Here is a 25774-nt window from a genome sequence, read left to right as displayed (position 1 = left end):
CCATGTCTTAGCTATAGCATCATATCCCCTAGGTACTGCATCCATACTTTTTTTTAATGAAACCAACACACTGCATTCCTATGCTAATTGCTAAACTTGAGAGAAAGAAAGAATAAAAAAAGCTAAACAATGGTAGTAACTTTATGTAATTTCCTATTAACCTCAGCACATTTAATTACCAGAATATAAAATGTATTAGAAATACTATAGACTAGCTATAGGTAGAAGACAGAACATGCACAGAGATTGTGTTTCTATGTGTGTGTTATATAAAGTATTTCAGGGGGCAGGAAATTCTAGTAGACCTTGGGTTGTCTTTTATTCTTGAGTGCACAAAACAGAAGAATTGTTATTTATCTTAGAATATTTGAGAAGGTGACCCTATCTCCCACTCAATAATCTCACTCCTATGCTTGAATAGATCAAGAAAGGAAAAAAAGTTTATTGATTATTCAGCCACTGATGTCTCTTAGCCAAACCCAGAAAAATGTTTGCCATAGAATAATCTACAATGAACTCAAGAGAAGTAACAAAGAAGCCCTCATTAATCTACTAAAGGAGGACATTACTTTGTTTCAAAAACAGCAAAAACTTCAGTTTCCTGCACTGGCTCCTTCTGGAAAACAAGTCTTTTGACACAGATGCAATCTTACTGCTTGTTGCATTTTGCTTTTTCTAAGATAATTTACCGGTACTGCCTGGCCTACCATGTGACGGCTTTTGCACTCTTAATTGTAGCGAAATCCCACCAACACAAGTGGAATGCTGGCATATACTTGCAAATAAAATGCATTGATAAAACACATCTAATACATGCAATATGGTCTATGAGGAGCCCCACCACTAGCACATCATAAAACCAGCTTTATTAAAAAGTGGACAGGTGAGCTTTGTTATCAAGTAGAATAATCTACTCCCTTTGTCTTTACAGGATGGTACTTTACCTCTTCTGACAGAAGACTTGTATATCTCTGAAATACCTACAAGAGAAAAGCTAGAGGTATGCAGTGATGGTATAAAATGTAGCAGAGCAACAAAGCTATCATTTCTATAGTTAAACTATCCATAATGATTCGTGTGCTGCTGTTATTATTTACTAGAAGAGCTACTGCACAATACTGAACAAAATGCTTTCCCACCTTTTATACGGCAGCGTGCTTTTAAAAACAAAACACAACCTCTACCCAATTTGCAATTTCACAGGGTGGACAACAGTTCTGCCATATATTTTTGCTGTTCACTTGTCTTGAACCTAACCCTAACACATAAGCTAAAAGCTGACTGGCACTGCTTCAGCAAACGACAACTTTTAATAAACCTTGATAAGCTTGTAGAAAATAAACTGACTTCATCTACAGTCCTTTATGAGATGCACAGTACATCCTGAACTGCAGAAGTTAAATTAGTATTTGCTGTGTATGTTATGTTTGAAATCCATCTAGTTCTTGGCACACACCCTATGGCAAAGGTCAGAGTAAAGACAGAAGAACGCTATGGCACCCCCTAACACAGATGATCTGACACTGACTAGTCAAGGCACTATATATGTTGACTAAAGTACAACCTTAAGGCTATCCAAGTGGTTTCTTTTTACTGTGAGGATGCACCACTGTCAATCATTATAAGCTGCATAAATGCCTAAGGAAGACAAGATGATGTCCTTCCATGTCAAAAAAGAACATTAGTTTTATGAATGAATCCTACCGTAAATATCCATGTTTCACAGGCCAGAAAAATCATGGTGTCTACCATCAGAGCAAATAAGCTATTACTCCACTGGCTGCCTTGAACAGTTATTTTTTATTTTCTGGGAAAGAAATCATTGTGACATCTCTTCCTTAGTAGATTCGTTGAAGCAACAGCAAGGGGTGTAAGCTTCACTGATAACAAAGGTGTTAAAGGCAGAGTCAAGGTGAGAAAGTGACCCTAGCTTTGAAAACTGTGGCTTCATTTGTGCTAGCAGAATGGGTTGTGGTAAAACACTGCAGGGACCACCTGGAATAGTTTTAATACAGTCTAGACTCTAGAGCATCCTTCCTCAACCTTGGGTCTCCGTATGCTGTTGAACTACAACTCCCACCACCCCTAGTTAGCAGGACCAGTGGTCAAGAGCGAAGGGAGTTGTAGTCCCAAGTCTGGTCTAGTGACAATATGATGATTTTAACTTTGATATTTTATTTGCTTTTGGTTGTTTATTTTGTTGTTTATCTCCAACTTTGATCAAGTGTACTATATCCATATTCATTATGTCGGCCTTCTAACTCATTGCATTATTTTATCTTTTTATAGTGTAACCTGCCAGGCAGGATAGAAATGTAACATACAAGCATCCCCAAACATCTTCAGCTACTGGCCCAACATCTTCTCACTCAGATAACAGCTAAGACTGTGAAAGGTCAGGGCTAGAACTGAGTAGTCCTTTACATAACTTTACTTGAAGGTGAAAACAATATTTGTGAATCATTCATCATGGACAAACAAGTGAAACAACTGAGTGAAGAAAACTTAATGTGAACTCAAGGCTTCTGCAGTAACAGCTGCAGTCATTTACACAGTTGCAAAGATGAATAAATATACAGCTGTGATATTGAGAAAGGCTGTCCCCATGTAAAATACTGTTATGAGTTTAGGGTGTTAAACTGGGTGCTAGATCCCTCTAATCCCTGGATCCAGCAAGTATAAAAAGCTAATCAAGCCAGGCTAGCTTTCTGAACCCCATGATCAAGCAAATGTTAACAAATAAACCAGGCTAGCTACCTGATGAAGTGATCACCTGGTTGAAGAGCATTAAAGGAAACAAAGGAAATGGAGGCTCTGTGCAAGATGTCAAATATGTGCCCTTCTTCAACTCTGAAATAGTTGGAAGGACAAAGCACAAGTTTAGAGGTGAGTTGAAGTGATGTGGGCCAGAAGCAAAGCTGGAAGCTAGAAAGCCAGAGATGCAAAGCAATGGTTGATTTCTGTTTGAATCCAAGGCTGCAGCTATGGGAGAAACATTGCCAAAAGGAAATATGAACCCTGGGTAAGCGCATGGAACCGCGGGAATCTAGCGCTGCTCAGAGATTGGGGTGGCGCACAACAATACTAAAGTTTCTGCATATGCTCTTGTTTTGTATCTGAACACACAATCACAAACAAAAATATAAACACCCCAAGTAGCATATTCATATTAAAAACTTGATACAAATGTAATTTTTTAAAAGGCTAGTTTGGAGCCAGATTTTATAAATTACTAGGGAGTATTTGACCTGAATGCCAGTGGGTATCCAAGTTCATTCAAAGCAATAGCAGCCAAATTCTTCCTCCCTGGTTAAATGTCATCAAAACCTGCTAAGTACAGAATGCTATTTAGTTCGCATTCAGGACCTTGCAGTGCCCACCACATTCTAATGTGCCAATATTTTCCATCCCATTTCAAAAAGCACACCACTGTACACCGCTGTTCATCTATATGTTGCAACATAAGCACAAAGGCATTACAGGAGGAGAGAAACATTGTGCTAACAGGGCTATAGTATTGATGAATAAAAAATGTAACCCCCAGGCTAAGCTGCCAAATAAGTAGTGAATTAATTTCTGTAAAGTACTCTAACATTACAAAGGTGTGTTGAAAGGTGTCTGCTCATGTTTCAAATTAAACGCACTGCTGGTCAGCTTTAGCACCTCAGCTTTGAACAGCAGCCATTTGCCTATAACACTTCAGGGGTTGGGAAAAACGGATTTTCCGTTCACACTGGAATAATTAGAACATGTCAGGAAGAATTAATTTCCTCATTTTTCAAAAGGATACACAGAAATTACCATGTTATTATATGACAGGGTCCCTTGGAGAATTGTATTAAATTTAATTTCTAGCGCAGCCCACACAACAAATTAAAGTCATAAATAAGATGGAAAGAAGCAGGACGCAGAGCATATGTTTATGGCAATGAGTGAAGCCAAGGGACCAGAAACAACTATCTTCATTTCATTTTATTTAAATCAGCCAGACACTGTGTATCTGAATGACAGCACTTGTTAATGGTGCTGAGATTATAGGGTCTTTAATTTCAGAAAAACAGAAGCAGTCAGTTGGTGTTTGAACTGGAAGGTTTTCTCAAAAGCAGGCACTCAGTAGGTTCCCTTGCATAAGGCTGTGGTCACGCTCCAGCTTCTGCAGAGACACACACTCCCCCCCCCCCGCTAATAATCTAAATCTATGATTTGCTGCACTCACAGGTAAGCACTGAGAATGAGTTATGGCACCAGAGTATCCTAAAACCTGATGTCCCACAGACACTGACACTTTCACAAGCTGATAATTCCCCCCGCCCTTAACAAATATTTGGCAGGGGGGAAAGCTTTTCATTTAGATGGTTTAAACTTTCTGCTTCTAATCAGGCTTATACATTTTAAGAGTGGAAAGGACAAATGCTCCCTCACCTGAAGTTCAGTTGAGAGGATAGGGCTCTGAAACTCTAGGGATGGAATCTAAGAATCGAGGTGCCCATTTAAAGCACATGCTTCCCCCAGTCCTGAGAACTGTAGTTTACCCCTCACAGAGCTACAATTCCCAGCACCCTTGACAAACTACAGTTCCCAGGATTTTGGGGGGAAAGAAGTGTCCTCTATCATGAAAGAAAGATGCTGAGATGAATGACCAGAATGGGGAGGAAAAGCTGGGAATTCATCTTTTGGCAGACTAACTTACCTTCTTACTTCTTGGTCCTCACCATGGAGACCTAATGAACCCCTAGACTGTGGATGACAGCTTGATACCCCAAACCCTAGTGTTGCCCACCCCTTCATAGTTCTGCACGTGCATCCATGTACTACTAACAGCTCATGGTCTCTTGAAATCTACATATGTGTATGCCAACTTTTTCTCTTGCCTCAGTAAAAAAACGGTGGCACTCACAAAGGGATTTATAACAATGGTCAGATTATACAATGCTAAAGTCAACTCAAGTGCATTTTAATAGTGTTAATAAAATTTTAATAAAGCATTATAAAATATTTACAGTGCTCTAACACTCTTTGATACCTGCTTCTCTTTTATCCTGTGTATGCTTCAAGCTTTTGTTGCCCACGTTATAGATGAAAATATTAAAATTGGATGCAATGACACGGAACAATATTACTTGTTCTAGCTATACTGTATAATATCGCAGAATGTACATCTTTAAAATCCTGAGCTCAGGGAGGCATAAAGACTATGAAATATTGTGCTTGACCACTATGAATTTCAATAGGTAGGCTCCTATAATTACTGATAATCCGTACAATGAAATTGCAAGTTAAGAGCAGCAGTATATGAAATATTCTTCAATTATGGCAATTGCAGTAACACTGACCTTCATTTTCTTTAGCAATGAACAATACTTATTGCAAAGCAAACAGATATTATAAATGAGGATGAGGTGAGGATCTAAAAGAGTTATTCAAAATGGTAAAAATCGTTGACTTCAAAAGATGCATGAGATTCGGTGTGACATTCACCTTTGCTCATGGACACTTTTAAACTTTGCTTAAATGATATATGTTGCACTGTTACACACTGCTCACACGGCTGCAGCATGAAAATCTGAAGCTCCCTTTCAACCATCACAGCAGCAGGGTACTCAGAATTTCCCATATAATTATTAGCAGCACCAAAATCATGGTTGTTAGCTTGCCTGGCTTGAAAAGGAGAATGAGTTTGTCCCTTCTATGAAGTAGCTGCCATGGATGTGAGCACTCCCTTGGGTGCAACAAACTTTAAATAATTTGTGAATCAATTAACTGGCAATTCTGCGCACAGCTCAAATTTCACACTCCCAGGTCACTGCATCATCAGCCTGATATGAATCATAACATTTTGGGGAAAAGTTCATAATTGAAATCATTAATTAATTTAACAGGACTTTTAGTTATGCATTGCATTACACAGCTATAAAGGGGCAAGGATTAATTAGTTGTTTCTCCGACAGTTTTCTCCACTTGGAGGAAAACTTTTCCAACAATATCTTGACATACTCAAATAAGCATCAGCCTCTTACAGCCAAGTTTCAGAAGTGGGTTTTTTTTGTCAGCTGGTTTTTGCTGTGCTTTGTATTTTAACTGCTACACACTGTGATAGGAAGAACAAACTAAAGCAAAATGTGGCTCAGGGATTATTTAAATTGGATACTGGTCACCAGCAAAGCACTTGCCCTTGTGAGCATTTTAGGTATGTGACGATGTAAGAAGAGCCCTACTGGATCAGGCAAGGGCCCTGCTGGTCAAGCATCCTGTTCCACAAGATACCTATGGGACGCCTACAAGCACGACCTGAGTACCACAGTGCTCCTCCCTGATGCAGTACTGCCCAGTACTGCCTCCAACAGTACTAGCTATTGTGGCCAGTAGCCAGTGAGAGCCTAATCCTTCATTAAGTTGCCTAAAATTCTTTTAAAACCATCCAAGTTGGCGGCTATCACTACACATTATGGGAGAGAATAATATAGTCTAAGTATGCACTATACAGTTGCTATCTTGCTCTACCTTGCTCTCACCATGTGCCCCCAAGACATCCATTGCAGCACATCCTCCTGATTGTTGGTGTGTTAACATGGCTGGCACACATGGTAAGAACATTACAGATGTAACGACACACTGTATTGGCCCGAATATAAGCCGTACCCAAATATAAGCTGCATCTTTAAAATTCAAGGGGGGAGGGGAGACAATACCCGAATATAGACCGCTCCCTCAAAATTCTGCAGGCACTCACACCCATTCCGTTTTACCGTATGTCTGTTTTAGCAGCGATATCGTAAAAGCCCATTTTTGTAAGGTCGCAAATTTAAGCCGCACTTTAACTTTTCATGGTTGGAATTTGGGGAAAAAGTGAGGCTTATATTCAGGCCAATATGGTATAACATGTACACAGATAGGTGTTTTGCCTACGACCAGCATCATGTTTCAACCAAAACTGATTTAAAATTGTAACTCACAGAAGCTCCAGAACTTTGGGGCAGGAGTGTGCAAAGACAGAGAAAAGGGGGAGAGAGAGGTAAGGATTCATCTTGTGTACAACCACTTAGCTCAATGTAAAGTAAGAAAATTCTGAATGACTGCCAGGTTTCAAAAACACCTCTTAAACATCAACAGATCAGACAAGGCAAAGCCTTGGATTTATGGAAGCATCCACCTCAAATCTGCTTTTGGAATCAGCAAAACCACACTGAGTTTACTACTGGCCTGATAATGACCAACACATATTACCTAACCTTGCCTTGACCTTGTACGGTGACATTCTCCCTTGATTGTGGAGTAGGCAGCAGCCAGGTCTAGCAGGCTCACCATGAAGGCATGGATCATGCAAACCCATGGTGAGAGACAGAGCCTTTTCAGTGTTGGCCTCCTATTTCTAGATGATGATCTACCATGAAGTACTTATGTCCTCTTTATTAGTGAGTTTTTAAATACATTTTTATTTGCAAAACAAAAGAAAATTTTTCCTTCCAGTAGCACCTTAAAGACCAACTAAGTTAGTTCTTGGTATGAGCTTTCGTGTGCATGCACACTTCTTCAGATACCTTCTTCAGATATTCTTCAGATATTCTTCAGATATTCAGATTTTTATTTGCATCCATCCATATAATTTTAAACTGTTGATTTCATTTTTTTGTGTGATTGGTTTTGTATGCCACCTTGTGAGGATATTTGTCCTGAAAAGTAGGATATAAATCTTGTAATTGATAAATATACAGTGGTACCTCAGGTTAAGTACTTAATTCGTTCTGGAGGTCCGTTCTTAACCTGAAACTGTTCTTAACCTGAAGCACCACTTTAGCTAATGGGGCCTCCTGCTGCTGCCGCGCCGCCAAAGCACAATTTCTGTTGTCATCCTGAAGCAAAGTTCTTAACCTGAGGTACTATTTCTAGGTTAGCGGAGGGTGTAACCTGAAGCGTATGTAACCTGAAGCGTATGTAACCCAAGGTACCACTGTATTTCCAAAACAAATGGAAATTTTGTATTCCATTGTATTTGTATTTGGCAACTTTTACTTACACAGGGAGTGTAGGAACCCAGGAGAGTGTGTCATCATAGGGCTAATGTAAAACAAGGGTCAGAAGCCCGCAACCACCTATCATGTCACCACTTGGGAGTCTTCACTCGGAATTTTTAGCCAATTTTTTTTTAGTCAATTTTTAGTCAAGTGGTACCCTAAGCCATGTATCACTACACTGCCTATTTCCTCATTATAGGCTCACAGTCCTGCCTGCCCAGTGGGTAAAGTTCTATAGGACTACTGGGGCAGCAGTATTGAACCATAACAACAGGATTACAATGAACATATGATTATCTCGAGACGCTGTATTACACCTAATCCAAAGAAGCATTCAGACATGTGTTTTTAAACATATATGCATACAAATAGAGAAGTTTAGATATGTTGCAAAATGTCACAATCACTGGCACAGTTCGACAGAATTCAAAGCCTGGATTTAATTCTCTTCTTTCTCCCCAAGGCAATACAATATTTCTGTTTTCATCGTATGTGTGACTTGCTCCATAAGCGTACTTCAAGAAACCAAATTTTTATGCTTTTGATGGGGGTTTTTAAAGCTTATTTGTTTAAGAAAGGTTTATCTTATTCCTACATTCACTCATTGAACCCATCTCCCTCCTCTTCTTCAAATTCCTCATCAAACATTTCACCAAGCCTTTCTGAACCAGAATTTAACTGGACTCTATCCAAACCTATTGCTTTATCAAATCCTTCCTGCCCTCCCCCACCAACACAGACAGACTTCTAAGCCCTCAGGTCACACATCAGGTCATGCCTGTGTTTCTACCATGCTCCATCTACCACACTGAGGAGCAGTTAAGTACTAAGAGCACCTTAATTTCCCACAAAGCTCATTTCAGATTTTCAAAGCACATCACTTTGCACCTTATCATCTAAATGAGACTCTTCTTTTGAATTAGTGTTGTATGTCAAGAATATAAATTATGTTTTACACACCAAACAAAGTGAAAAATGACCCTGTAGAATTATAATTTTGAAAAGAAGGAGGAGGTAAAATTTTTGTGCTGAATTGTTGTCTAAATGTATAGTATATTCAGGAGGTAATAGTTTAGATTATTTATATGATTTAAATCCAGAGACTAATGGTGTCACCCTTAAGAACAAGTCAATAGCAATTGTGCTTATTAAAACAAAGGTGTAATATGAGTTTTGTTAGTACAGAATTATAGTGCTGTAATGTTAAAAATCTTTATAATAATTCCTGCAAAATAATTATTTATTAGCATTTGGAAAGGAGAATAACAAAAGCATTTTCAGCACTTTTGGACAGACAGAGGCCTTTTTCCTTCCCAAAGAGCCCAATTAAACTGCATGTATGATGAAAGTACAACTACCTCTTAGTTAGACCACTATCAGTCTGAAGCAATGAATTTGATCGTGCTTATAAGTAGAACCGTTGAAATCAATTGACTTAAGTTACTATCAAAGGAATCCTAACAACAGAAAGTCTAAGTTGTTAATTTACCCCTATTCTAAACTCTGTTCATGAGGTAATTGACTTACACCACTATAAGTGGTGGATTACTAGGTCATGTGACTGAACTGAAAGGAGTTTGGAATGGATGTTAGTCTCTCTTTGCCCTGTCCAGCTGCTGCCACAACCCTTCCATGCCCCTGGAATGCCCCTTTTTGGGGATTTGTGTCAAACATAAATTCCACCATCTTAAGTTCCACCAGCTAAGATAAGGTGAGGGACTTTCCAGCTCAGCTGGGGTGAGACACTTTTCTGGCATAGACCCAGCCGAGCCCAAATTCAACCAGGAAAGCCCAAGTTTCTCCAAATCCAAACTCTCACATCCCAGTGGGGTCTTGGTTTTGGATTGTGCTGTTAGTCTGGAGCCAACACAACAATGTTCCAACACTGCTTTGAGCTGCAATAACCAAAGAAATGTCTGCCACCTTATCCTGGTTTTCACCTACCTACCTCCCTACCTACCTATTTACATAATGTCTTAAGAAAAAATTCTAAAGCTATGCACAAGAAACAGTATAAAAATAACCATTTAATCCCCAAAATGTATGTATTTATTTAGAAAAGTATTTATATACTGCCATAAAATATACCAAGGCAATGTATATAACCAAATATAAAACATCATTTAAAATGTGAATAAATACAGATAATCCATTCAGGTGACTGACTAATGACAAATTAAAGATTACAAGAAGCATATAAAGAGATCACACCTCTGGAAAGGTATGTCTAAATAAAAAGTTTTCAACAGGAACTCAAAGATCACCTCTGTCTAATTTGTACAGGGTGGGAATTCCATAAACAAGCAAATTCCAATATACATATACTAATAGGGTAGCAACTTATGCATCACAAAAAAGGAAATAATGATAATTATTCATATGAAGATGCAGATTATGACCGAATTGCTATAATTCAAATAGAAATTGGGATGGCTCAGTTGGGAGGTCATGAGACTCTTCATCTCAGGATTGTGGGTTCAAGCCCCACATTGGGCAAAAGAAGTTCCTGCATTGCAGGGAGCTGGCTTCAAAGCCCTTGCTCTCCCTTCCTATGGTTCCTTATCTTTAAACCTGAAGTGGACCTAACACTCCTTCAAGTATAGGACCCCTTCAAACAGTGGATTGCTTGCTACACTATAGGTCACATGGCCACCTATATGTCATTTTGGTCACTACTTGGTATCACCATTTCCGTATCCTGTCCCACTTAGCTTTTATACATGCCAAGATGCTGACACCAGACTTCTAATATAGAATTAATTTGTGCCCTCTTGTATCACATGGAATGGAAATGCTACTTAACCCAAGAATAAACTTAGTCTCTTAAAAGTTCTTTAAAAAAAAAGTTCTATTGAATATCTTTCATGTTCCTTTATGCCTTTGTGCATAAATTTTGTTACAGGAGCTGATATACATTGGTTTAATCAAATTACTTCTTCAAAGATTCATTTGGGGTGATTGGATAAATGACAAATCAGGAGAACAAAGTGGGGTCTACAACAAAATATTGCAGTGTATGTCCCACCCTCTAAGGAGAGTGCTCTTGTTCAGGAATCCAGCCAACCTGAAAGAGGAGTCTTATTATACTATTCAACCCTGGGGCTGGGAGTTTCAGGAGTTGCAAAGAAGTAAAGGTCACACCCTTCCCAGGCCTATTCCCGCTGTGCCACAGAGTGGTAGGCTGCTGCTCCCAACCCAAGCCTGTTATGGCTACATAGCCAAGAATGTAGTTCTTCTAGAGTGGGAAAGGGGGAATGCACATCCACTAAACATCCCTGTATAATGCAAGGTTTCACTTTTTTAGTACAGGATGAGTATTTATTAACCTCAAGACGTGCATCCTCACAAAACCAAATCCACCTCTCCTCTTCAGGAGAAAGCAGTGGCAAGTTGGGATGGAGGCAGTGGTGACTTCCTGGTGGTTGCACTGCACCTGTGAGGTCAGAGGAGTTTGGGGTTAGCAGAAGCCCCACAGGTGCCCAGTGCCGTCACCAGGTGGATACCACTCCCTCCACCCTTATCCAAAAGCAACAGCTGTCCAGGGTACTTCATATACTCTGTCAGGGCTTGAACAGGTTGATTTGCTCTCTTTCCCTGCCCTCCTTTTTCTTTGACTGATATCCTAATATTCTGTCTATCTAATGTTGTCTGCCATAGGCTTAACATATAAATTTGCACAGTGTGCCTGCATTCTGGGTTCTTTACACCCCTTTTCTCATTCTCTAGGCCCAACTGGCATTCTTTTCTTAAAGCTCACAGGTGACTCAGGTACAATTCCACATTCATCTAGAACTCAAGACACTCTAGACTAGACACTCTGTCACTCTCTGCCATGTTGTGGGGATAAAATGGGATAAACTATGTCTGTTGCCCCATGACCATTGGGAAAGAGCAGGAGTTGGGTTTCCTTTGAGAACTGTGCACAAAACATTAACCATGCCACAGAAGTAGTAAGTGGCATTTATTATTTTGTTTACAATGTCACTTGTCTTGTTTTGCTTTTTAGCACCGAAAGCATCTATCTTGATTCTCCCTCCCCTCTTACGCTGATTACTTACATTCAAGAAAAACCATGGTATTGAAGAAAATAAAAAAGCAGTTTTACATAAAGTTGAATTATTATGAATATGCTGTTTGCTGCTGCCAAGACTGTGTTGGCTAGGCACTGCAAAAGTGAAACAATACCATCTATGAAGAAAAAGCTGATCAAGGCTTTAGAGATTGCCAAAATTGATACATTGACTGATAGCATACAAAGAGAAATGGACTATTTCATCAGTTCCAGCCCTAGATAAATGGAATACAATACTACAGATTATGCATGGAGGGCGGGAGGAGTTCATTGGAGAGAAGTTTGCTTTTATACTTTGATATCATTTAATAAAATAAAATTTTAATAAAACAATAAAATAACATTTGCAGAACTCCACAGGTTCCCTAGAGGGCCATGCCTGACAGAGGTACTGGGAGAGGAAAGGAAGGGATCTACAGCATTGCAAATAAGCTTCAGCTACCTTTTCTAACAAAACATTAAAAGGTAAAGGTACCCCTGCCCGTACGGGCCAGTCGTGTCCGACTCTAGGGTTGCGTGCTCATCTCGCTCTAGAGGCCGTGAGTCGGCGCCGTCCGAAGACGCTTCCGGGTCACGTGTCCAGCGTGACGAAGCTGCAGCTGGCAAGCCAGCACCAGCGCAGCACACGGAAATGCCGTTTACCATCCCGCTATAAAGCGGTCCCTATTTATCTACTTGCACTTAAGAGTGCTTTCGAACTGCTAGGTGGGCAGGAGCTGGGACTGAACGACGGGAGCTCACCCCGCCGCGGGGATTCAACTGCCGACCATACGATCAGCAAGTCCTAGGCACTGAGGTTTTACCCACAGCGCCACCGGCGTCCCATAACAAAACATTAACAAGGTTCCAAATAACAGAACATGAATGGAAGTTACCCATAGACAATTTAGGTTGTATCCAATGAAGTCATCACACTAGCACAAGGACTTCTACTCCCTTTCCACAACCACCACAAATCTCCAGAGAGGTGGGGAATCCCTAGAACAGATTTGGTGTCTTTGTGTACATGTGTACATGGGGCACACAGGAAGAGAAAGTCTCTCTGCACTGAAAGAAGTCCTTGCATTAACAGGACCACTTCCTTGGACACAACCCTATGGTTTACATTGCTTGCCTTTATATAGTGCAATGATTTTAATTTTATTACTTGTTTTTCCAGGGTTAAATTATTTTTGGACGATTTACCTAATTGATTTCTTTTTTTTATTATTTTTGCCTTTAAAAATTATATGTGCAACTTGATTCTTTCTACACATTTCTCAGAAAAAGTTATAACCAAAAATGGAGATGTTATTTGTGTTTGAATTCTCCTAAACTCCTTTGCTGTCTATGATTCAGAAATGCCATCTGCTAGAGTTTAATTTAATAGTTTGAATACTTAGTCCTGCTTTATAAAACCAGTAGTTGTTATGAAGGGGCTGACAAAAGGGTCGAAATAGATATTTCTAGGGAAAGTAACTGGAATGCAAATCCTGAATCTATAATTTCTGCATTGTCTGTATTTTCTATTTATGAATATACAGCAATTGCTTAATTGCTGAAGGCATGTAGTGTGTTGGGTTTGGAGTTGTGATCCATGTATAACTCACTAGATGGCTTTTCAGACTCCTGGTAACTAGAATGTAGTTAGACCTCTTTCAACAAGCCTTTATCTTAAGTCTGTATCTATACTGGATTTCAAATGGCTTTTCTATGAGTTTTTATTGTTGATATTTCTTATTGTAAAGTCAGTGTGGGACATTTCATGGGACTGCCTCAGTAGAGAGGTCTACATGTTATAAATGAAATCAATACTACCTACGTACATGTGTACAGTAGGATAAGACAGCACTCTCCAAACAATGGGGGCATCCAACGAAGTGAAAAAAAAAATCTAATGCTCATTTCTTTTATATTATCTAGGTCATCGCCTAACTAGAAAATATGGAGTATGAAGGTATTATAAGGGGAGAAAATATGGCAGGTGAGAAAAGCATTTCCCTTACCACTGATTAGAACATTTAGGTGAGTATGCAAATGTTACCTGGCCCCGTCACAGGCTGCCTTTCTGCTCTAGCAGTGTCTCGTGAAAGGTGTCATCAGAGAAGAAGCCAGCAAGACAGCATCTAGTAGGTCTATTAAAAACAAAGACAGAAAATAAGTTGAAGGTATGTTTCCTTCACAGCTATTGACAATCAGCAGTGAAAATACTTATTTTGGCCTATCTTTAAGAGACACAAAGCAGCTAGTTGGTTACATAAAAATGGCATTCCATAAAGGTGTTATTATCCAAAATAGTTGGGAAACCAGGAATATTTTATTGTGTTAATTTCAGCCAGACAGCATCTACAGATCCATGTTCCAAGTTAGGTCCAGTAATGATACAATTTCAATACTGATTTTATAAAGGCTTCTGACCATACTCTGCCCAAAGGTGTGTGATGCACAGGAACTACAATGCTATACAATATCTTTATTGTCATTGTCCCACACAGAAGAATGAAATTGAAAAATCTACATAAGATATTCAAAAACCCCTAAAAACTCTGAAACCCCATTTTAAAATACAATATACTATAGAGACTCCTTATACTGCATTTAAAACCAGAATTGCATTTGGGTAGAAACTGTTTCTCAGGCAGCAAGTCCTGGTCTTTATAACCCTATACCTTCTTCCAGAAGGCAGAAGCTGAAAGAGATAATTTCCGGGGTACGTACTATCTCTGCAGCTTTCTTATGGCACCTGACAGCATAGATTTGATCTTAGGTGGGAAGAGTGCACCCAATTATTCTCTCTGCAGTCTTTAAAACCCTGGACAGCATTGTTTTTTCCCTGGCCGTGCAGCTCCCAAACCACACACAGAAACCATAAGTTAATACACTCTCCACAGTACAATGGTAAAATGCCATCAACGGGTCCTTTGAGAGATTGTTTTTCCGGAGGATTCTCAGAGCCACTGCTATTGCCCTTTCAATACTTGGGGCAAATACAGGATTCTGAATACAGTGGTACCTCGGGTTAAGTACTTAATTCGTTCCGGAGGTCCGTACTTAACCTGAAACTGTTTTTAACCTGAAGCACCACTTTAGTTAATGGGGCCTCCTGCTGCCGCCACGCCACCGGAGCACGATTTCTTTTCTCATCCTGAAGCAAAGTTCTTAACCTGAAGCACTATTTCTGGGTTAGCAGAGTGTGTAACCTGAAGCGTATGTAACCTGAAGCGTATGTAACCTGAGGTACCACTGTACAGTATTATAAAATATTGATAAATTACACAGATTTCATACTTTTCAGCTAAATAGTAGACCTCTAATGAGCCAATGAAATTAATCAATCTTTTCTAACTATTTTAACTGAGTAAAAAAAATCACAGCTGAAAGGTTATTAAAACTGATTTGTAAAAGTATATTAGTAGTAGTATTACTACTACTACCATCACTAAGCACTTTTTTTTACCTTATTCATTTTTAGAATGGTAAACTGGGGAATGGAGGGACAGTAACTGACATGGAAAAAGCACCCCATTACCATGCCTAAACCCCAGAATACCTAGATTTGAATAATTGTGAAATAATAGCAATCACAGGTTAATTGTTTAATCTACATGACTGCTTGACTAGCTGAACCTTTGGTCTGATCACCTAGATCTTCTTTTGTAAGGCGTGCATTAAAGTGCTTAGTTGTGGCTTGATTCCCCTCTAGTAGCAGATGTCTTTTAAACGTTGTTATCGTATGGAAATGGTCATCTGTTTCCACCTTTACTCTCTTGAAGTCTTAATGGAACTTTCTCCACACTGAATCAATGTTTCTCCCTTGTAGAATTCAGGCACTTACTCCCCAATATGGATCATTTTATTCCTTTTGTCAAAAAAAATACCATTTAGTCTAAAGCAGTCCATGTATCTTGCACGAGTTTTATTTTCATTTACAAAGTAAACAAGTCAAAAATAAATTCTTGCATGCAGGAAGACACAGAAGTAGCTCATATATTTTGTAAGTTGGTGGTTGGTTTCTCAGACAAATCCTAAATGTAATATGTACACAGTTTTATTCTTGTGCTTTCACTGAATGTTGTTAAACTGTCCAGCCTACAAGTCGGAACTATATGACATTGCAAAAGCTTTACTGTTTTTAGATGCCGAGCACTCTGTGATGTCTTCCATTTGGAGAGGAATACAGGATTAAAATAAACATCAAATTGTGGAGATCACAAGGGGCAATTTGTCAGCAGGAAAAGGTAGAGAGGGATCAGTTACCACAGTGTATTGCTACAGTGCCAGCAATGCAGCATCTTTTAGAGTTCATGGAGACAGTGTGCCTGACTAATGATCTTATTAGAGCACTACATAGTCAAAGAAAACAGGGCCTTAAGAAAAGATGGAGCAGAGAAAACATTGCAGGAAGTGTAAAATTCTTATAGCAGAAATAATGTCTTGCTGCTATAATACATACACACTGCAATATCTAGAAGAGCTCAAAGGAGTGGTCAGCAGAATGTGTGTTTGTGAAGATCCATGACAGGTCAACAAATCTCTTTCTAAGGAAATAATTATTCTTACAGAATGTCAACCCTTTCAAGGCAGAAACAGGACAGGTGCTGACATTCTCCAAAAATGCCATTTTAAATTCATCCATGTCTAACACTCTGGGGAGTATAATTCACCCTTATGAAATATCAGCCTGAGGTTGTGAGTGTCTTCTTTGGTTTAGGAATATTTCCACTGACCATGTCTGAAGAAAGAAAGGTGAGAAAAGGATGATAAATAGTCTCCAGTCTTACACAGTCCTCTGCCTCTGGCCACAGCTTCTCAAATAAAGGAAAAGGAAGAGTTCACATGGGTGATTTTGGGTTCAGGGGTATACTTGGAAATTATTCAGAACACAGTAGGGCAGCACTGCAGCCCAGCACTATAGTAACTCTGGAGATCTGTGCAGCTATTTAACCCATGCATAAGCTCCTAACAGGCTGAAGATGCCACGCACAGCCCTCTCCCTGAAGGCACTGTGGTAGCATTCGTAGAAGTGCCAAGACAAGAGAGACCTTTTCCAGTTAGTACACTAAACTGTGGATTGGCATCCAATTGCCTCGTAAAGGGTTCTGTTATGCCCTGCTAGTTTGTCAAGATCAGATCAATAGTCGCTATATTAAAATGTGTTTCCTCATTTGTAGAAGTTACATCTTCATATTTGGCTATGTTTTTAATACAGTAAAAAAACCTGCATAAAGGTACTTCAAACAAAAGTAAATTCACAGAGAAGATATAATCTTACAACTGTTATTATATCATCTAGTAGCTTTTATGATTTCAATTAACTAGTAGCTTGTTCCAAGAACATTTAAATACTTACGATTTGATAACTATGGTTAATCTTCATTCAACCTAAGATTACGCAGAGTAATTACATGTAAACAGGAAAATGAATTGAATAATACTCCCTGTTCCACTGTCGGACACTATATTGTGTATTGTACAGTATATACAATTAGTGTTATATTGCTAAGCTAAAAATATTGGTGAAGATCTAAAAATGACTAACACTGCCTTTTTTAAATTAATGTCTTATTAGTTGGGTGAAGTACACTGACAAAGAATAATTTATGCTTATTCAAACTGCTCTCGACATCTTCAGGTGTTTCCAAATGAGCTCACAGAAGAGTGATTAAATGCATCTGATAACAAGCCACACATTGCTGAAATTACTTACCGCCTCATTTTATGATTAATTAAACATGTAGATTAAAGTTGCAAAAGAATTTAGATTAATGAGCAAGTTAAGTCTTGCTGATATAAGTGAATTGGGAATTGGATGCTCTGTGGAACTTTATAAACATGCATTTTATAATGAGTAAGACAAGGCTACATGTTGAATCCTGGCCACAAGGGCCTTTGACGATGCAGTCTTTTTTAACATGGTTTGACAGCTTTCAAATAACATTCTACTATAGGCTTTAAACTTTGTGCATTGCTGTAAAACATGAGACTACATAACTCATGTATTAGGAGTACAATTATTTCCAAGCTCTCCAAGGTAATGACCCCCTGTAGCAGCAGCTGTTCAGAAAAATTACAGGCTCAATTGTTATTTTAATCAGAGAGAGTTTAGTTGTTAAAAGCAGTTATGCAACTTGTAAAATTATATGACACCTCATCAGTGCTTTCTCTGCAGCATCCTTTAGCCAAAAAGAGAAAAGAAAATAAAAGAAAAATATAAAGCACCACAGCTTGGGCTTATTAGTAAAGCTTGGTACTCAGTCATTCATAAAAAATTCAAAGCCATTTATTAGTGTGGTTTCCGTGCAAGGCAAGGTAATGTTTAAATTTACGATGACTCTTATCAGCTCCATGAGTGTTTCAAAATATCTGCTGGGTTTGCGGAACATCCAATTTTTCTCTTTTAAGACCAGGTTTTCCTAATCCAAGTAGCTTAGTCAGTGTCAGAAAGCCAAGATGGACTTTATGGTTTTGCAGGGGAGAAACAACTCAGATTATTCACAGGAACCTAGCACACCACGTATAGCAATTCAGAAAAAAGACGATGGAAAGCATAACCTGATAGTTAACATGGGACACTTGCCATACAATCTCCCATTTGTTACTGTATCTTGAGCTGATACCATACAATGGACAGTGGCACTTAGGATGGATCTGTAAATCACAAGCCTGAGTAGCCCCAGACCTTTCAAATAGATCTGCCATGTAAGTTTCTGTACTAGGCTGTATGTTGTTCAGTAACAGCTTACTTGTACTCTAGAAAAGAAGGGAGAATTTATGTTTTCAAACACAGCTAACCAAGAGTTTGTCACAAAACAGGCCATGTGGATATAATTATCAAGTACATGCTACGCTGACAGTGGCAAGTATCAAGTTATTTTAACAGCGGGCCTGGCAGCTTCAGTACTTTATAATCATTTGTTTATATAAGACCAAATACAAATATATACTTTGCCTCCAGAAGCTTCAGTTGTGATGCTGAATATGGGTTAGATCCAGAACTGCTCTTCCACAGATCTTAAAAGGAAAGTGGCTCAGTAAAATGATCAAGTGATAGTCTAATAAATTTATAGGGTTGGATCTAACTGTCTCATTAGCAGAACCCCACTCATTGGATGCTCCTGTTAGACGAAGCAGGGAAGCAATTTTCACTAATTCTTCCTTACCCCTGCAGCCTTCGCATCACCTTCCATGCTGTTTCAGAACATCCACTAACCCTTGGAAGCAGCTTTTCAGGGGCCACAGGGCAGAAAGGAGAATTGGCAAAAATCACCTGTCTCCTTCCAACAGAGGCATCCTGATAGCAGAGTTTTGCTGAAGGAAACTCTGAATCCAATCCTGCTTAGAAGTTGAGGATAAAACATTTTACTAGGTCACTTTCCTTTAACATATAGTTAACACTAAGGAGATATTTTTATTCGTTCATATTTTTAAGTATATGCCTCTTTTAAATAATGCCGGAACTGTCTTCTCAAATGACTGCTTTGCTAAGACCTGGAAATTATCTTAGCAAATGTTTTAGGTGTCAATTTCCATATTATGGTTTCATATAAAAATGTCTTCCCTCCTTTAACCAAGCTTGGCTGTATCATTCCCGGAGAATAATTGTGTTTGGGTATGTTTTCATCCAAACATTACTTCAAGGCACATTTTTCAGGCAGGAGAAACCATGTCGGTATGCCATTCTGATGTTACAGGACAGAAAATTTTCAGATACAACTATAGAACCCTGTGTGCAAAAATCAACTCTCTTTCCTAAAACATCTCCTTCCCACCCTGGGGCAATATACTTCATGAATCTCCTCCTGCCTTCCAGATAGAAGAAGAAAGAGAAGGAGCAATTTTTGGACTGTCCTTCAATTGCCTTCAGATGTTCTAAAGAAGTAGCCAATGAGGAAACACAGGTGAGATGTGCTTCCAATATAATGCTCAAAATGGAACTTGCATGGTGGGTGGAATTTGCAAGCTCTGGGCATGGTAACATTTGTACTGCATTGCACTGATGTGAAAAGTAAGGGTCTGCAATCAGAACAACAGTTTGATTTAGTTCAGATGCTGGTACTTGATTTTATATTCAGGTTGAACTTACTGTTTGTCATTTTGATTGTTTTTTAAGGATAGAAATGCAATCAAATATGCCAGGTCTGAATTTTCGCTCTTTGGAATTCTGCTGTGTAACAGTGTGCATATCCCATTAATCAACCAACCAACCAGTCAATTAATTAAATTAATATACCACCCTTCATCTGAAGATCCCAGGACAGTTTACTATAAAAACACAAAAATATATAGCATATTAACAAAGAAAAACAATATCCCCACACACCCTGTTTTAGAGGAATGAAAGAAAACAGGATTATTTTGCAGACAACAAAACAGCCCATCAAATGGACCTTTCTCTTAATCTTGTTTTACTGATGGAACAGAGGGGAGACTAAAAATGTTCACCCATTTTGAGCAAGGGCAGGAAATTTTGCTCTTACTTTGACTTTTTTCCTCTTAGGCCCAAATGCTACTTACATTATCCCTGGTGGGATTGCTTTGGGAGGAGGTCCCTGATAATGCCGATAAAATTGCAAAACAGGGAAAGAAACAGGTGCAAATGTGGAGGAAAGCATGAAAAAGGGTTGAGGGATTTCAAAACTTTTATCATGCCCAAACCTCCTCCGGCTTCTCTCTCTCTCTCTCTCTCTCTCTCACACACACACACACCCCTACCTCAGTTTGGGAGTTCAAGAACATTGGCAAATGTTCAAGAGGAGAGCAAAGGAAAGCTGACTTGAGTGCTTACCACACCAATATCTCCCTTCTTCTGGGAAGCTAGCACATGAGGCAGAAACTGTATTGCCTTATGTTCTCCTTAATTGCAAAGTTTATGCATGCAGGGAGATTTTTAAGATGGAAGAGAACTTAAAATCACCTTTGTGAATACTGAGAAAATATAGTTTTTGTCCTGTGTAGCTAAAGTTACTATGATTCATATCAAGTCATTTTTAAAAAATATAGTTCTATGAAGGTTCAGCATATATGGTGATTTGATAGGACCGTGCATCTCAAAAGGTATCATGCAACCAGAACCGGTATTTCCTAAATGTCCCATGTGGTTCATTTAAATACTCTAACCAGTTGGCGAGATAAGGAATCATTCTGACTTCTCCACATGCTGTTTATGAATGACCAATAGAAGAAATATGTATTTCCTGTCACACTTCCACTTGGTTATTATTTACCAAAAAAAATGCATTGTTTCCTGTTAACTGAACATATGACTGCAATGTAATTCATTCCCACCTTCCTTCCATGCTTCTCCTACATTCTTGGAATTCTGTCTGAAGGAGTTATTAAAAATAGTACAAGGGAGAAATAAAGTCCAATACAGACAAATAACATAGCCAAAATAATGGTCCAATTAATCAACAAAATTATGACATCTCCCTACTCTGTTGCCCTTTCAGCAGAGAACAGCACTGAATGCCTAAAAAGGCCCTGCAAGACTTGCAAGTTATTTTAAAGGAATGGCATAAAAATTACTGTCCGGAGAGCTGCCTGGGAAAAAACACATGCAATAAAGCAGCATAACAGAAATGAACAAATTTTTCCAGTTAGCAAAATTATTATTTTAAGAGTGGTCTATTTTCAATTATTTGCCAGCTACATAGCAATTTAGTTAAGAAAGAAAGAAACCATTAACATAAAAAAGGAAACTGCACCAAGAACTGTAACAACAGTCTTATTCTGGAGATTGGCCAATGGAAAATATTGTTAATTGGCATGTTTCTTTCCTCTCAGAAAGCTTTATAGAAATCCCTCTCCTACAAGAGGACATATTTCTGCAGATGGAGAAGGGGACAGTTTATAAACTATCAGGCGATTACAAGGAAAGAAGGATCAGCATTTAGCCAGTCTTCAAGGGGATAGTTTTAAACACGTAAAATGGAGCCTATGGAATTACATGAAATACAACTTTTATTTACCATCATTTATATAGGGAGATTCATGTACAAATGTAGAATCAAAGCAATTATTAACAAGAACAGTAAGAGGTTCTGCTACTGTCCCACTTAATCAAAGGCTCAAAATATGATTGCTCTGGAGTAAGTATGCACAGGTTGCCTAAATAAATCTATTTATTGCATAGCTGTTATGTTAGCAGCCTCATATATAGCATTCTAAGAAACCAAAAAATCTGTGAAGCTTTGAAATCAGTGGTTAAAATTGGTGCAGTTTTGAAAGGTTCAGTCTGCCATCATGTCCAACTATATCCAAACAGAGATGAAAACCTACTGCTTGATATCAGGAACCATCATGAAAATATTGGCTGAAATATCTTAAGGAATGTACAAATGTATAACAAACAAACTTTGTAAAATATATGTTATTTATAAAATACCGTATTTTTGCTCTATAAGATGCACCTGACCATAAGACGCCCCTAGTTTTTGGAGGAGGAAAACAAGAATAAAAAAAATCTGAACCCCAGAAGCCAGAACAGCAAGAGGGATCGCTGCGCGGCGAAAGCAGCGATCCCTCTTGCTGTTCTGGCTTCTGGGATAGCTGCACAGCCTGCATTCACTCCATAAGACGCACACACATTTCCCCTTACTTTTTAGGAGGGAAAAAGTGAGTCTTACAGAGCAAAAAATACGGTAAATAAATTCCAAGCCTTCAAATAATTCATTCTTGAGATTTGTCATTGAACTCAGTCGGGTTACTACATAAGAGTTCTTGGAACTGTAATGCTTCTGGGACAGCTGCCCTTTGCCTTTCAGGAAAAAATGGGTGTCATTATTTATCTTTCTTTTTTTTAATAATCTTTTAAAGTACATAAAGATATTCCATTTAAAATATTATAGATCAACATAATTTTTGAATTGTGCCAAGCAATCTAAAGTAGAAACAAAATGTGACGACATGAAATTCTATACTGTACATTCATGAGACTCGTATGCAATATGACTAAACGATAGGTCTGGTCACTTATTCACAACTTATTTAACTATTCCTAATGCTATTTCAAATACAATCAATGTCCATCTCATGAGAGAACTAACAATTTGGCCCTTGGCATTCACCTTCCAATCATAAATAATGTATAGCTGGAGTACTCAAGATGCAGAGATGTATTTTCCATCTCACTACCTTCTGATAGGCTGTAGCAACTAGATGGTACATGTGCTGTGTGCAATAGATCCCAGGTTCTATCCATAGCATCCCTAGGCACGGCTGGGAAAGACTCCTATTAGTAATGATACTGAGCCACTGCCAGTCAGTGCAGATAATGCTGCATTACATGGAGCAATGGTTAAAGCTGCTTCCCAAGTTCCTAAATAAAGGAATCCAGAATGGGGCTGTGGAAATGAAGGCACAGGACTTTTCAAATAGTAATTGGCTTAATTCACAATGCCTGGGGTCACTGGGGCAGGGGAAAGTGTGTCATTGTCCCCATAGGAATTCCTGCCATTTTGATGATTCTAGGCCCCAAGGCACCTTACAATCAGATTTTTAAACCATCAGTCATAAGCAATCAATGAAACAAGACTAAGAGAGAGAAAAGAAAAACATCATCAAAAACATCCTATTTCTCAGGGCTACTGATAAAAATTAAAGGCTGGCAAAGATTTTTATTCACCTAGGCAGATTATGAAGGCTTTCAGTAGCTTCTGAGACACCAGCAAAGTAGGAATCCAACAAACATACCAGTCCCCAAGTTACCCAGACTTTTAAATGACAAGAGAAGCACTATGAATTGTACCTGGGCCACCTCCAGACTATCACTATTTTGCAAGAGGTGTTCAAGTATATACTGTAAATTTAGATTTGTGCAATTAAAGTGTATTAAAGCGCTCTACTGCCATAGCGCAACAAATTCACTTTAAGATGTAGAAACACCCTGCAAGCAAATCAGGATGAAGGTTCAATAAATAAGAGAGAATTAAAATCCCAGTTAGAAAATGCATTAAAAAGTATGGAATGAACTAATGGGAGGATGTATAAACAACTCACAAGCAAATCAGGATAAACTGCCACAGTATTTTGAACTGGATACATTCTCTGAATGCTATTCATAGGTCATATATAACACTAGTGCAACTTAGAGGTTATTATAGCATGTAAAACTGTAGCAAGATCAGCCTGTTTCAGGAAGTACAAAAACACTAGTCTTCCAACACTACCTCTAGAATCAATGAGCAAGGTAAGAACAGAACCACTGGAGCATGGAAACAAGGATATGATGGTCAATGATATTAAAAACACTCCATTGTTTCTTTTGCAGCTAAGATTGTCCATCAAGACAACCAAAGCTGTACAATTTCAGTTCCAAAAACCAGACTGAAATGGATCCAGATAATCTTTCTTTATTCGGGGATGTCTGGAGTTGGGCTACCAATGCTCATTCAAGCACTAAAAGGGAAGGTTACAAATGGGACAATATTTGGAAAAATCAGTAGAGTCCAAGGGACGCTTCTTAAGGAGTAGCTTTGACAGCTGCCTCCTTCAAGGCAGCTCTGACCACCCCTTCTCCCAAAGAAGAACTGACCACTTCTTGGGCCCAGCTGGTCACTCCCTTTAGCCAAGAAGAACAAAAGTTGAGTACACAAGTGGTACACCACATTTCTCCAACATCCTATCCATTCCTCAGACCACAACAACTGAAAATCATCCAAGCAAAAGTACACGGAGGAGCAAAGAACTGTACTGAAACAAACTAGCATCCAAGTTGGAGCAGATGCAAGCAATTTTATCTGCCAAATACTGTGTAAATATATCACAATGGGCTACCAAGGGTTCCAGCAAACTGTTCTAGAAATGCAAATGAAGAAAGCTCTGCTGGATGGCAATGAGCAGATGCAATGGTGGTATAAAAATAGTCCCTCTTTGCTGCCATCGTCACCATGAAATAGGCTCTAAAATTGTACTGTATCCTCTGTCTTGTAATGCTCACTGAGCTGTTTGTCATGTGTGTTCTACCCATCATTCCTGTGGTTCGGAAGCATTGCTGTCTTCAACTGTCCTTAGAAATAAAAACCCACAGAACCACAACATCTAACCTGAGACCTCACCTCCTCCACCAGTGTACATAAGAAGCCTGAGAAGATCTCTAGTCCATCTCATATGCACAACATTAAGTTTAAACTGTTGAAAATGCAATTCTTTCCCTGAAGAGGGAATGGAATTCTGTCAGAAGACGACAGACATTAAGAACCACAGATCCAGATGTCAAATTTGGCTTTCTGACCCTTTCTATTTGGGCTTTGGGACTCTCCCCGGGGTATGTCCTCCTGCTGTTATTCCCCTTCACCATGTGACACACCTCACTGGCCCTGCTCTGTGCTCTCCTCAAGTGTTTGGGCCAGGTTGAAATATGTCTTTGAACTGTGATAATGCTTCTTGGTAGCATGGATGGAAGATAGAGGGGTAGGGGTTTGTGGGGGAGTGTAGAGCAGCTTCAATGTACCCTACCATGCAAAAAAGAGGAGTCACATCTGTTGTGCTTCCTATTTCTGACCCTAGCTGTACCCACAAGGAAATGTGGCCCTCTGGCTGAAAAAGGTTATCCACTGCTAGCATGCAGCAATTTTGCCCCACTTCCACCCCACCCCAAATCATTGAAACAGTACCGACGTTACATAAGGAACTTGGAAGGACACAACAGACAGGCCAATGTTACCTGTCTCATCAATTTTATTATTTGAATAAAACAATCCATTTTAATGTG

The 25774-nt window shown here is 39.0% G+C and overlaps 1 protein-coding gene across 44 annotated transcripts in view; it reads right to left on the bottom strand.

Moving 5' to 3' along the window:
* Window positions 1–25774, bottom strand: part of SOX6 (SRY-box transcription factor 6) — a 443885-nt gene that overhangs the window by 325974 nt on the left and 92137 nt on the right. For 33 of the 44 annotated variants that reach the window (XM_083589534.1, XM_083589547.1, XM_083589512.1 and 30 more), the window contains one exon: window positions 14108–14198. The exons of 7 other annotated variants lie outside the window; for them this stretch is intronic. The gene's annotated coding sequence lies outside the window, so the exon portion shown is untranslated. Of the gene's footprint in view, window positions 1–14069; window positions 14199–25774 lie in introns of all 44 variants that reach the window. 4 more of the 44 variants (XM_083589548.1, XM_083589517.1, XM_083589508.1 and 1 more) reach the window with 1 other exon arrangement.

This window comes from Podarcis filfolensis (assembly GCF_964270895.1).
Source record: "Podarcis filfolensis genome assembly, chromosome: 1".
Lineage (NCBI taxonomy): Eukaryota > Metazoa > Chordata > Lepidosauria > Squamata > Lacertidae > Podarcis > Podarcis filfolensis.
This window is presented reverse-complemented; position numbering and strand designations above follow the sequence as displayed.